Raw genomic sequence first — 12209 nt, 5'->3', positions numbered from 1 at the left:
GCATTTGCTATCAGGAGTAAAATAAAGTTTGAGTATATGAAAAATAAATGATTTTTTACCTTCTATGGTTTACGGGTCAATTTTGACCCTTAACTATTTTTAGTAATATTAAAACATTTTAAAGTAAAAAAAACTAAAACAAGTATAAAAAAAAAAAAAAAAGTAAGTGTGTTCTAATGTTAGTCTATTACAGCTAGATAACATCATTATCCATTGTCTTCATTATAGGAAATGTAATGATCTACAAATGTCGCCTGCCTCGACAGAAATGTACAATGCCAACATGTTTCATTGGCGATATGGTTGAAATGCAACTCATAAACTGAGGCTCTAAATCTGTGCCATTTCAGAGGTGCAATAAACTACAGTTTACAACAGGGCCATGGGAAGTATAAACAGCCAAGTAATGTTAAATGTGAACAAATGGCATGCCAATCTGCTCACTGGGCACAGGGGCCAGGATTATGTGCATGACGTGCCACTGCAATGTAGAGAATGCTAATAAATCCTCCATTAATCACTTTAATCTGGACCACAAAAATGAATGAGTAATGCTATACCCGCCCTCAGATGAACTCCCAACAGCTCCGGTGAAGCTGTGCAGTGGCCAACAACACTAGCGGGAACTGCATGCAACTGTACTCATGTGAGGAAGGGCCTTGATCTGATGACTAAGAACATGCACGCACACTCGCCAAATTCGCAGACTACTAATAAAAAAAGAGTATGAAACCTAACTACTGTACATGTAAAAACATGTGCATGTTTTAATGAATTGTTTCAAAGAACGAGCGAAGAAAATGGGCCAAAATGGGTCAAATCCCCCGCCCCCCCAGACACAAGAAAACAAAACAAAAAACAAGTCAAGTTACCACATGTCAATCTTAACCACATATCACAACATACGCTTCAAACTACAAAAGTTAAAGCAAATACGTTACCATTAAGCTATTTTTTAAGTGTCTTTGATGGAATCTTATCTACATTATTACCTACATGTACAGTAACATGAATACAACACATCAATGTTACATTTAAGAGATTTTCACAACTCATGTTTACTGTAAGTCAGGGTAAATTAAAAGAGTATGTTAATAGAATATTACATGCACATCTGCAGTGGTTGGAGGTAGTCAGGGCCGTGCTTAGGGATCAGGAGGCCCTAGGCAAACCCCAGTATGAGGCCCCTGGGTCGGGACCCATATGTGGGTCGCGGACCAATTTTTAAGGGTTGTGAGTAAAATACCCCTTTATTTTTTTGTTTCCTACATTTTTGTTTTTAATTATTTCAAAAGTTTTGACAAAAAATGTTTGACAAAAAAATTAAAATAAATGTAAAACTAAATAACTTTAAAACTAAAAATATGTTTATTTAAATAAAGAAAGTAATGCAAATAGCAGATCGAGCTAAAAAGTATATTTCCCAAATTTAGGATTTTAAATATTGTGAAGCACACAGGGAGCAATTAGTAGTCTTGCTCGGGGACACACATAAACACATTGCTGACCTTGCCTGGAATCGTACCTGCGACTACCAGGGCTTTGGCTTCCCAGGCGGGCTCCCTAACCACTCAGCTATGGCTGCCACAGTATTGTATGAAGAGAGGGAGCTTAAAGCCAAAGAGATTTTCAAACTTTCACAAATGTACACCAACACAGACAGACAGATGTCTATCTGTCTGTCTGTCTGATAATTCTATTCCAATCTCACTACTTCATTACAAGTTATATTCATAGTGAATTGTTATTAAATTAAATAATATCACATATTATTGCTGTCTCACTCTCTTTCTATCCAATGGTGGCATTGGGTATTCAGTTATAAAGCATTGTTTTTCAGTCTGTTGTCTCAGTCACTGCTATAACTACAGTATAGCACTTTTAAAAACATTTATTATGAAGAAGAATAGCTACTTTCATTATTGACATTTAAAACAAACCATTGAAGTAGAACAATTCAATTTGAAGTGAAACACACATTACCATGTCAAAGCCAACATGTGTGGTGGTGTCTGTGGCTAATGTGTGGCTGTTCTCAGATTTCAGATACAGATCACTTGAGAGACCAAATATTTTCACATTGTAATTAGCTACATGCTAAAACCATCCACAAAGTTAACATGTACATTCATTGTTTTGTTTTGTTTAGATTGTTGTTCGATTGGCAATGTAAACATATGTTTTATCATGCCAATAAAGCTCCTTGAATTGACACACACACACACACACACACACACACACACACACACACACACACACACACACACACACACACACACACACACACTCACTCCTCAGAGAGAGAGAGAGAGAGAGTCTCAACTTACTCATGCACTGTAGATTGTGCTGATTCAAATGTAAATGCAGTGCTCGAGAGTGGTGTGACAAATGGTGCTTCTTTGTGCTAATAGTATAAGTCTACTCTGGATTGAGGGAGCCTTTTGCTTTGTTAATGTAGACATAATACTGTTGTGGCTGAGAACAGCAGCGCCTTTAGCTGGAGTTGAACTCATAATCAATGGTTTATTGATCCAGCCAACAAACCCCTGCGCCATAGAAGTTTCCTAGATCACCAGAGGAAGTTGTGGAATACTATCGCGACACTACAATAATATGTTCTCTCATGCCAATAAGGCTCATTTGAATTGAATTAGAGAGAGTTTCAAACTTTCAAAAGTAGGGGGCCCTGGTGAAGAAGTGTTGTCGTGGCATTTTTTTAAAATGGGGTCAGTCATGGGGCCCCCTCCTGACTGTTTTTTAAAGGCCTCAAATTGATTTGAAAGAAAGCTGTTTATTTATATATATTTTAAATGATAATTTGAGGAGATCTCATGGGGCCCCCTCCTGAGAGTTTGGGGGCCCATGTTGTCTGTTTTTAAAGGCCTGGAATGGATTGGAAAGCTGTTTATTTATATATATTTTAAATAATAATTTGAGGAGATCTCATGGGGCCCCCTCATGAGATCTCCCCAAACAGAACTGCAGCAAGCAAGAATTGAACTCATGACCCATGGATCATCAGTCCAGTTAACAACCCCCTGCACCAAAGAGCCTACCTTCTTCAAAGGAGGAAGTTGTGGCAACATACAGGGACATTACCATATGTTCTCTCTTGCCAATAAGGGAAGAGAGAACATACAGTCAGGAGGGGGCCCCATGACTGACCTCATTTTTTAAAAATGCCACGACAACACTGCTTCACCAGGGCCCCCTACTTTTTAAAGTTTGACTGTTTGGGGGCCCATGCTATCTGTTTTTTAAAGGCCTGGAATGGATTGGAAAGCTGTTTATTTATATATATTTTAAATAATAATTTGAGGAGATCTCATGGGGCCCCCTCCTGAGTCACTCAGGAGGGGCCCCCAAACACTCAGGCTGAGTGAATGTTGTCTGTTTTTTAAAGGCCTGGAATGGATTGGAAAGCTGTTTATTTCTATGTATTATTTAAAAAAAAAAAAAAAAAAAAAAAAAAGTTTTTTTTTTTCATGAGGTTGTGGCAACATACAGGGACATTACCATATGTTCTCTCTTGCCAATAAGGGAAGAGAGAACATACAGTCAGGAGGGGGCCCCATGACTGACCTCATTTTTTAAAAATGCCACGACAACACTGCTTCACCAGGGCCCCCTACTTTTTAAAGTTTGACTGTTTGGGGGCCCATGCTATCTGTTTTTTAAAGGCCTGGAATGGATTGGAAAGCTGTTTATTTATATATATTTTAAATAATAATTTGAGGAGATCTCATGGGGCCCCCTCCTGAGTCACTCAGGAGGGGCCCCCAAACACTCAGGCTGAGTGAATGTTGTCTGTTTTTTAAAGGCCTGGAATGGATTGGAAAGCTGTTTATTTCTATGTATTATTTAAAAAAAAAAAAAAAAAAAAAAAGTTTTTTTTTTTCATGAGGCCCCCTGCCTGTGATGTGGCCCAGGCGGCTGCCGAGCCTTGCCTACAGCAAAGCACGGCCCTGGAGGTAGTCTCCTACTCTTCCACTGGTGCACCAGATTGGACACTAGATACATTGCAATTACATCTCTCCATCGGGAGAGGGAGACAACAGTCATAAAACTTAGGGATTGTAGCTTTAACTGCTTTCAACCCCTATTTTGGCCATGCCATTAAAGGTGACATTTTTCAAAAGAAAATAAATGATCAAATTTAAATATATACAGCCCTATATACTTATGCTATTTGTCGTGAAAGAGGTCTTAAATGCCTTGTTTATTTTCTAATCCCCCAAATCACTTGCTGGGCTCACAATGTTAGCCAACTGTGAGTATGAGAAAACTGAATGCATAGCAGCTACGATAGACATCAATAGAGCAAGTGTAGACATATCAGATAGACTTTCCCAATCCTCACAAACTCTACAGCTCTACAACAGCTCAAAGATAAAATGCCTTCTGTTACACAACTGTTTTATGGCTGAATTAATCTTTAAACTACCTGCAAACATGGTATGCAACTGACACAGATGCAATTTCTTCTCCTCCAACTTATGCAAGTTGGTAAAAAAGAAAAATAATACAAAAAAAAACTTCAGAACTGACAGGGACTAATTGGAGGTCACACTGGTGTGATGCTTTATTTCACCTGGATTATTCTCCATTCTATAGAGTTGACAACTGTTATGGGTTTATTTCTGCACACAGAGCAAATCTAAGGCTGCTTTTATGTCTTCCCTGTGGCATGCCCTCGGGCAGCTGTGTGGTGGGTAGATGAAACATCCGTGTTAACGATGGCTCCTTATCTGCTGGCTTTGAGCCGGTGGGAGCGAGGCCACGGCTGGATGCGCCTCCCTTATCAGCAAATCTACGTCTGTGGGGCGAGCCCAGGGCCTGTGGCCAAGCTTTTTTTTCGCGACGCCATGCCTCTGGGTTTCAGGTGGGCTTTTTGTTCCCCGTGCTGGCAGAATGCAGGCTGTGGGCTGCTGAGGAACAATACTGTGTACTTTGTGTACAGAGTACAGGAAAGAAACTGCACGTAGCGATCGTCAGATCGCTAAAGTAAGGGAACTCCCCCTTACTGTGCCTCTGAACCCCAGCTGACTGTTATGCCTCTCTGTGTGGGGTATGACTGGCTGCCTCTGTCAGGTCAAGTAAACATTATTTGTGCTGTTGTGCATAATCAAAATATATATTTCTTGACTGTACAGTGTGTAGACAGACAGACTCACACGCACACACACACACACACACACACACACACACACACACACACACACACACACACGTTATCTTTCTGAAGGAAATTCTAAATATTACCTCATCACACTTTGTATCAATGTTGTAATGTAATCCAGTGTATCATATTATTTTGATTAACATTCTCCAATGAGGGCTTTTTCACCAGGTGAGATACAAATAATCGTAAGTTCATTGTCCACAAGATAAGATATAGCTGACGTGATGATATTATGACAGACTATAATGGCAAACAGGAAAAATGTCCATCTTTTTATGATTTAATATGTCCAGTAATTTTTTTGGGTATGTGTACATAATGGAATAAAATAAATAAACTAATTGTACGTTCCCCCATTACACTAGCCATGTATCATTGGAGTTAAGGACAACTTCAGTTGAACTGACACCAAGTTCAAGGTTGATTTGTTTATAAATGTATTTGGAAACCTTCTCAATCGCAGTGCACTAGAGTGTACAGCAGGGAGAACTCTCGCAAGGAGATACATTTTTCTTTCTAGAGGTAAGTTTAGTAGTTTTCAATATTAATATTGATTGTACATGTACTGTATGTTGTAAATGGTAATGCTACCTTTTGCAGCATAGAAAGTCTTGAAAATACATGACAGATTTGCACAATGTATGTTTATTATATTATAATTATACAGAATAATTTAAAACATACTGTATGAAACATGCCAAGTACTTTGGTACAGTTAATTTGTAATACTGATAATCCCTATAAACCTGAAGTAACCTTGAGTGAGAAAACAGTCAGGAAAATTACACATTAGCATTTTCAGAAAGTTGTCTGAAAACATTTCAGCAACATTTCTTATTCATGTATGTTGCCCAGTATTTCAGGTTTATAAGACAATTGATTGAACATTTACCACTTCATCCTAAATTAGCACTGACATACATATTGGTGTTTGTCATACCATGAATTGAACCATGAATCTAACTCGCAGACAATTCTAATTTAATTTAATTCTTTAATTAAGAATATATCACCGGTATTTGGCCATTCAAGAGGACATGTTAATGTAAATTATGAGTTTGTGTCTAGCTCTTGTAAATGTCTGTTCAGACAAATTAATCTTCAGAAAAATAATCATAAAGAATAATAATGATAATAAAAACAACAAAAGCAATATAAAACCAGATGCATACATTAAACAAAACTCTTGTGCTAAAGACTATAAGGGACCTGTGTGATGAACTAGGTTGAATAGGAAATGTTGTTACTAGTGGTCTTTGAGAAGAAAGAATGGTGATTAATCATTTTTAAAGGGTCATATATCTCACTCTAAAGTGCATTGGGAATTAAAAACTGAAAAGCCAACTGGAGCTGGACAGATCAAACCATTAATATTACGACATAGCCAAACTGAAAGGACATACTGTACATTCTGTTTTCAGGGGTCACCATACGAGCATATACACAGAAAGAACAAAGCCACTGTGCTATGATCCAAGCATGCCAAACCTACTGTACATGCTACTGTATGTATTAGCTTAGGGCTAAACTTATATCAAAGGGTCAATAAATTCCACAAGGCATTTGCCATAAAATATAGCGCTGCCTGACAGAGATCACTTGAGGTTACGCAGTACTGCTGTGAGTGGATAGGGGAGAACAGGAGCTTCAGTTGCCGCAATCTGCAGCCTTGGATGTGAGGTAAGGTTGCGTCACTGGAGTGAGTACAGGGTGACTAAAATGGCCTTCATGTGTGTAATGAAAATGTGTAACTAGACATGGATCATTCTTGTTTACAAAACCTTTCTTGGTTTTCTATCTGCAATCTCCTACAGTAGGCTACACAAGCACACCTTGAAAAAATACATACATGCATACAATGCGTTACTAGTTCAATCAGCATCATTCAATTCTCAAAAAACTAAAACAAATGTTGCAGAGCAATGTCTCTACTAGCCAATTACAATGATCCTGTACCTCCAGCTTATGGGATGTACTGTACCAGTTCTAGTCAACTGTAGACTTACAAATACACCGGCCAAGCCAAGTCCGCAGACAGTGTTATGGCAATATTGTACTGTCAAATACTGATTTATCATTTATGATTGTATGGATGCTATTATTTCATTATTCCATTTTATCTGTAATCCTTTAGGTGTTAGCTCCTTTTGTTAAAGGGATCATAAACACCTTGCCCTGAAGGCATGCCTTTGATTGAATCAACGCTTTTGATCAAGCTTATGTAAAAGCCCATGCCACACCTATTGTTTCTTGGTCATGGGACCCCCTGGGCCTGGCTTGATATGAGGGGGGACTTCTTTAAAGAGGGCTTGGAGGGGACACCACGTGGGGAGGAGGATTAGAGTTTGTAGCTCAGGGTACAGGCCCTTTTTGGCCTTTGGGGGGACAGGACATTCAAGAGAAACATGCTTGTTTTTGATGCGGTTGTACTCGACAAATAAACATATTTCTTATCAGCTTCACCTCGACTGGATATATATTACTTTCATAACAACAGATGTTAGATTAAGGTAGGGTAAGTGATTCTCTGTTAAAATAAGTGTTAAATAGCTCTATATTGTGATAGAAATCATTGCTGTAGTGTAGAGTGTTATTAACAGGTGTCAGTGTCTCCCCGTCTGTCCAGCTCTTTAGTAAACGGAAAATGCATTTTCAGGTCAGGATACCAATTTTATCCAATCAGGAGAGAGAACACATACAGGATACAGGATAAACAAGTGAAATTCAAAGTTATGACAATTGGAACTGGAACGCTATAACATTTAAGCAGATAAATGGGTACTCTCTCCTGATTGGATGAAATTGGTGACCAACCTGACTTTTTTTTTTTTAACAAAGAACCCTACTTTTTAAATTCCAAAATACACATTCATAATATCCTACTTGTACATATCCAACGTAACTCTAAAAAGAGACATATAAATAAAAAGTCTATAGCACAGGTCCTGACCCTAGCCCCAGCTCATCTGCCAAGTGTCACCGTCTGTCTTCTCCTTTCCTGCCACATCTGTCTGTCTCTTTCTCTCCCTTCCAGCAACTCCCACATTCCTTCCAACTAACCTCATTCTCCTTACCTTTTTTACCTGCCCATCTACACACCTGTTCCCACTCTTTTCATCAGACCTGCATTTACTGGCCACTCTCACCTGTTTCCACTTCCACCGGATGGCAGGATGGCATTCTTTAATGCTGTTGAACGCTGCAGAGAACCTGTGGTGCAGTCACTCTGTCTCCACTCCCTCAGAGTTGTGAGACAAATCTGGACTAATTTGGGGTGGGTGTAAATTGATCTGTTTACCACAAAACAAAATAACTGCTCTCCCCTCTGGTTCTCACTGATACTCCACAAAGATCCACCCCTTGGAGTGGATGTGTTTGCACACACCACGGCTGAAATGGTTGCTCTCTATGCCTTTATTGCTCTGATCCCCCACTGTTGGAGAGAGTCAGGGTTGAGGAGCTGTTGAGGAGAAGTGACCCAGCTAAAGGTGACGCTGCCCTTGGAGATCCCCTGGAACATACCAGTGATGCCCCGCCGGTAACTTCCACTGAAAGCTTGGCTCCTGAAGATGGACAGAACATTACAGCTACTGTAGAATTGTTTCCCACAGTGGTGCAGACATTACAGGGTACACATTATCAGTCTACCACCTCCACTTGCAAGGTGAAATGAAATGATTGGGCTTCCAGAAGTGGTGTGTAGAAAGAGGAGTTGATCTAGCGACATGCTTCCTCAGCTCTGTGCTCATTTACTGCAGTTTCAATCAAATGGTAAATGGTCTACATTTCTATTGCACCTTTATCCAAAGCACTCTACAATGCGCGTTACATTAACCCATTCAAACGGGAAACCACCAATCTGGTCATCAGTAGCAGTTAATGTTCAGGGTTTTTGACACGGTCAAAGTTAATGTACAGTATGCATCAGCTATCTCCTTGTGCCATTTGGGGTTTGGAGTCGTGGAAAGTCATTTTCCATCGTCGTTTGTCCTAATGCGTCCTACAGGGAGTTAGAAGGAGACACCCTGTGATGTGCTCAGTGAGAATTGTTGCGCTCGAGGCTTTGTTGAAAGTTTGAGCCAATTGAGCACATCTGTGTTCTGTTGTCAGTGAATTTAGCAGAGAGTGAGTGACTTGTGTGCCCTAATGGTTCACCCAAGCTGTATGCTTATAAGGGGTGGCCTTATGCTACGGTCAGGCTGAACCTTTCCTTTAGGCCTAAGGATTGTTATTTTAGGTCTAGGATTTTTCAACTCAATGCATTTTTGCTATGTGGAATCTATGGCTGCAAAAAGGCACACAACAGCTTTTGTTATGTGGACAAAACTGAGAATTGCGCACTGGCTTTCTCAGGGCATTTCCTAGGCCTACAGTATTCTGGGGAGCAGGGTCAGAACTCACTCCACAAGGTGTGTAGTGGCATTGACAGCTCTGTTCTGTGGAACAGGTGGAGGTAAACTGTGCATCTCTTGGTCAATGTGTTGCTCCTTCATTGAGTTTTATCTTGTTGAAGAGTCTGGGTATTTCTGCAGAGCAGCCGTTTACAGCGCAGTGTGCTGCTGCATGTCAGTTGCTTTTAATCAGCATTACCATTGTTGGCTGCCTCTCATAACTGGATGGATCTTATTATTATTATTATTAGCCTACTGATTATTATATCATGTTTATTTAAGTGCAAATTGCATTAACAGAAAATACTGTACTAGTACATAATTATGCAAACATATCCTCTGATAAAGATGGGAGATAAAATGATTATACAAATGATTAAGGAAACCAATGTACTAGCCTTGGATCAAGACAAGACTATCATATGTATTTTATCGTGTCTGACTTTTACTTTCGTATCTACGATAGTAGTCCCCCCAATGCAGGACGCACTATCACCAGTAAAGCCCGTACTTCTCCGTACAGGTACAAAAGAAATACATAAGGTGCTTACCCGGTTTCCCCAAATGTTAACTAGCGCTGTGGGGTCTTTTTGCAATGTATTAGTCTGTATTTTTCAATAAATAAGTGTTTTAATCCCGTCTGTGGCCGAACACCATTCCCCCCTCGTTTACTTCCTGTTTACATTGAGTATAATTCCGGCTTTCACCGGATGCTATCTGTCACTACCGCCAAGGAAATTCCGACAGAATCCCAAAACAGACGGGATTAAAACACTTCTTTATTGAGACATATGGACTAATACATTGCAAAAAGACTCCGCAACGCTAGTTAACAGTTCGGGCAACCGGGTAAGCACCTTTACATATATTTTTTGTACATGTACGGAGAAGTACGGGCTTCCCTGGTCAAAGTGCAGGACGAAATGGGGGGTGCTAGCCAAGACTATCGTAGATACGAAAGTAAAAGTCAGACTCGATCAAATACATCTATGCTAGTCTTGATCCAAGGCTACCAATGTACAAAACAATAATAATCAATTCTTACCAACAAAACACAGACGGGGCTTCACTGCGCCTAGCTTGCACCAAATTTCCAAGTAGAATAACAAGAAACAGGAGTAGGCTGAACGACTGGTGCAGCGCGGAACCCTTCTGTGGGGCTATTTAGCAAAGACGGAAGGTTTAATAAGTTGCACAGTGACCTGGACTCTGCTGTCTTAAAGAGACGTTAGGTGCTGCTGGCCTGCTTACCTGCCGAGGAAAGGTCTCTATTATTGTATTATTTATCAATAACAATGACATATGAATGGAAGTCCTTGACTTGATTATGCATGTGTAAAAGTAAGCGTATGTTGACAGTGAAATCTCATGGAATAGTGTATCCTGGTAGCAGGACATTGAACAGGGGCAATTCACTGTTATTGTTTATGACATATGGTTCTCACACTTTTACATATCAAGGTCTCCCCTTAACTCTGACAGTATACTAATGGAACCAAAGGCACCCGTTAGGGTCCATTTCGTTCCATTTGTACACTGTCAGAGTTACAGACTTGTAAGGGTCCATTTAGAACTCCATCAATGAACCCAGACAGTCCCTGTAATCCACTTTGGCAACCACTGGTTTATGATACAACACCATCATCCATTAACTAACTTAAGTGAAGGCAGATTGCTTGCTGGATGTGTTGTCATTGGATATCAGTGTGTGAAAGGCTCTTGTAATGTTATCTTGTAACGTTAGAGAGCTTCTTGTCAGAATTAACTGCTCGTGAAGTGATTAGTGTTTATCCAATTACCCATGGCTGGCCAACCAGTCTTTCGTGTGTAAACATTCAACCACCCTACTGTACTGCAGGTGAATGATGATGAAATCAGTCAGCAAGAAGGTATCGTTGAGCTTGAAGCTTATTTATTGTTGTGCGTGTAGCAAATTGTTGTGAGTGTAGCAATTTCTGTTTCTGTAATGAGCATGTTTATCTACTAATGTTCATACCTAAAATAAAAAATCAAGCTCAAGAAAAAAAAACAATAACAAAGAAACCAAAACATTTGACATTGACGGACTACAATCTGTTTTAATGCTCAAGTAGTTCAAAAGAAAGCGGCAACCGCATACTCAGAACACTCTGCAAGTAGCCAAAAATGTATTGCTATTCGTCATTTGACCTTCTTCAGGCATGCTCAAGGAGTTGAAAATGTTTCATGGTGGGCATAATACATTATGCTAATCAGTTGGATTAACATCTAACATTTTAACATTTTACTTTTTGGAGGTCCATGGCTAATGTCTAATATGTTTTGTGATACAGTTTCAGATTTTAGATACATAACAGCTAGCACAAAAAGACTGCAGGCTAGTTTAAATCCAAACCAACTTGCAGCAATTTTATTTCATTTTATTTATTTTTAATTACTTGTGAACGCAGCAAAAATATTTGCAGAATGCTGTGAGGAATGTACACCTAAGGCTGGACAGAAACTACAGGCGAAAGTGTCTGAACCTGAAATACAGGAAGGTCAAGGCTACAGGAAGTTCTGGTAGGCTGGACAGCATGTATCCCTGTACTTCCCGTATTTCCGGTTAGACACTGTCGACAGTAGTTCTTTACAAGGCTTTATCTCCTTGTGAGATG

General features: G+C 39.7%; 1 protein-coding gene across 2 annotated transcripts in view; it reads left to right on the top strand.

The window, feature by feature from the left end:
• Positions 1-10791: 10791 nt before the first annotated feature.
• rmdn2 (regulator of microtubule dynamics 2) overlaps positions 10792-12209 on the top strand; it is a 38083-nt gene continuing 36665 nt past the window's right edge. For both annotated transcript variants that reach the window (XR_014602162.1, XM_084077347.1), the window contains exon 1: positions 10792-10837. The gene's annotated coding sequence lies outside the window, so the exon portion shown is untranslated. The remainder of the gene's footprint in view (positions 10838-12209) is intronic.

This window comes from Gymnoscopelus microlampas (assembly GCF_963454915.1).
Source record: "Gymnoscopelus microlampas genome assembly, chromosome: 13".
NCBI lineage: Eukaryota > Metazoa > Chordata > Actinopteri > Myctophiformes > Myctophidae > Gymnoscopelus > Gymnoscopelus microlampas.
The sequence above is the reverse complement of the archived record's forward strand: the minus strand, read 5'-3'. Positions and strand labels throughout refer to the sequence as shown.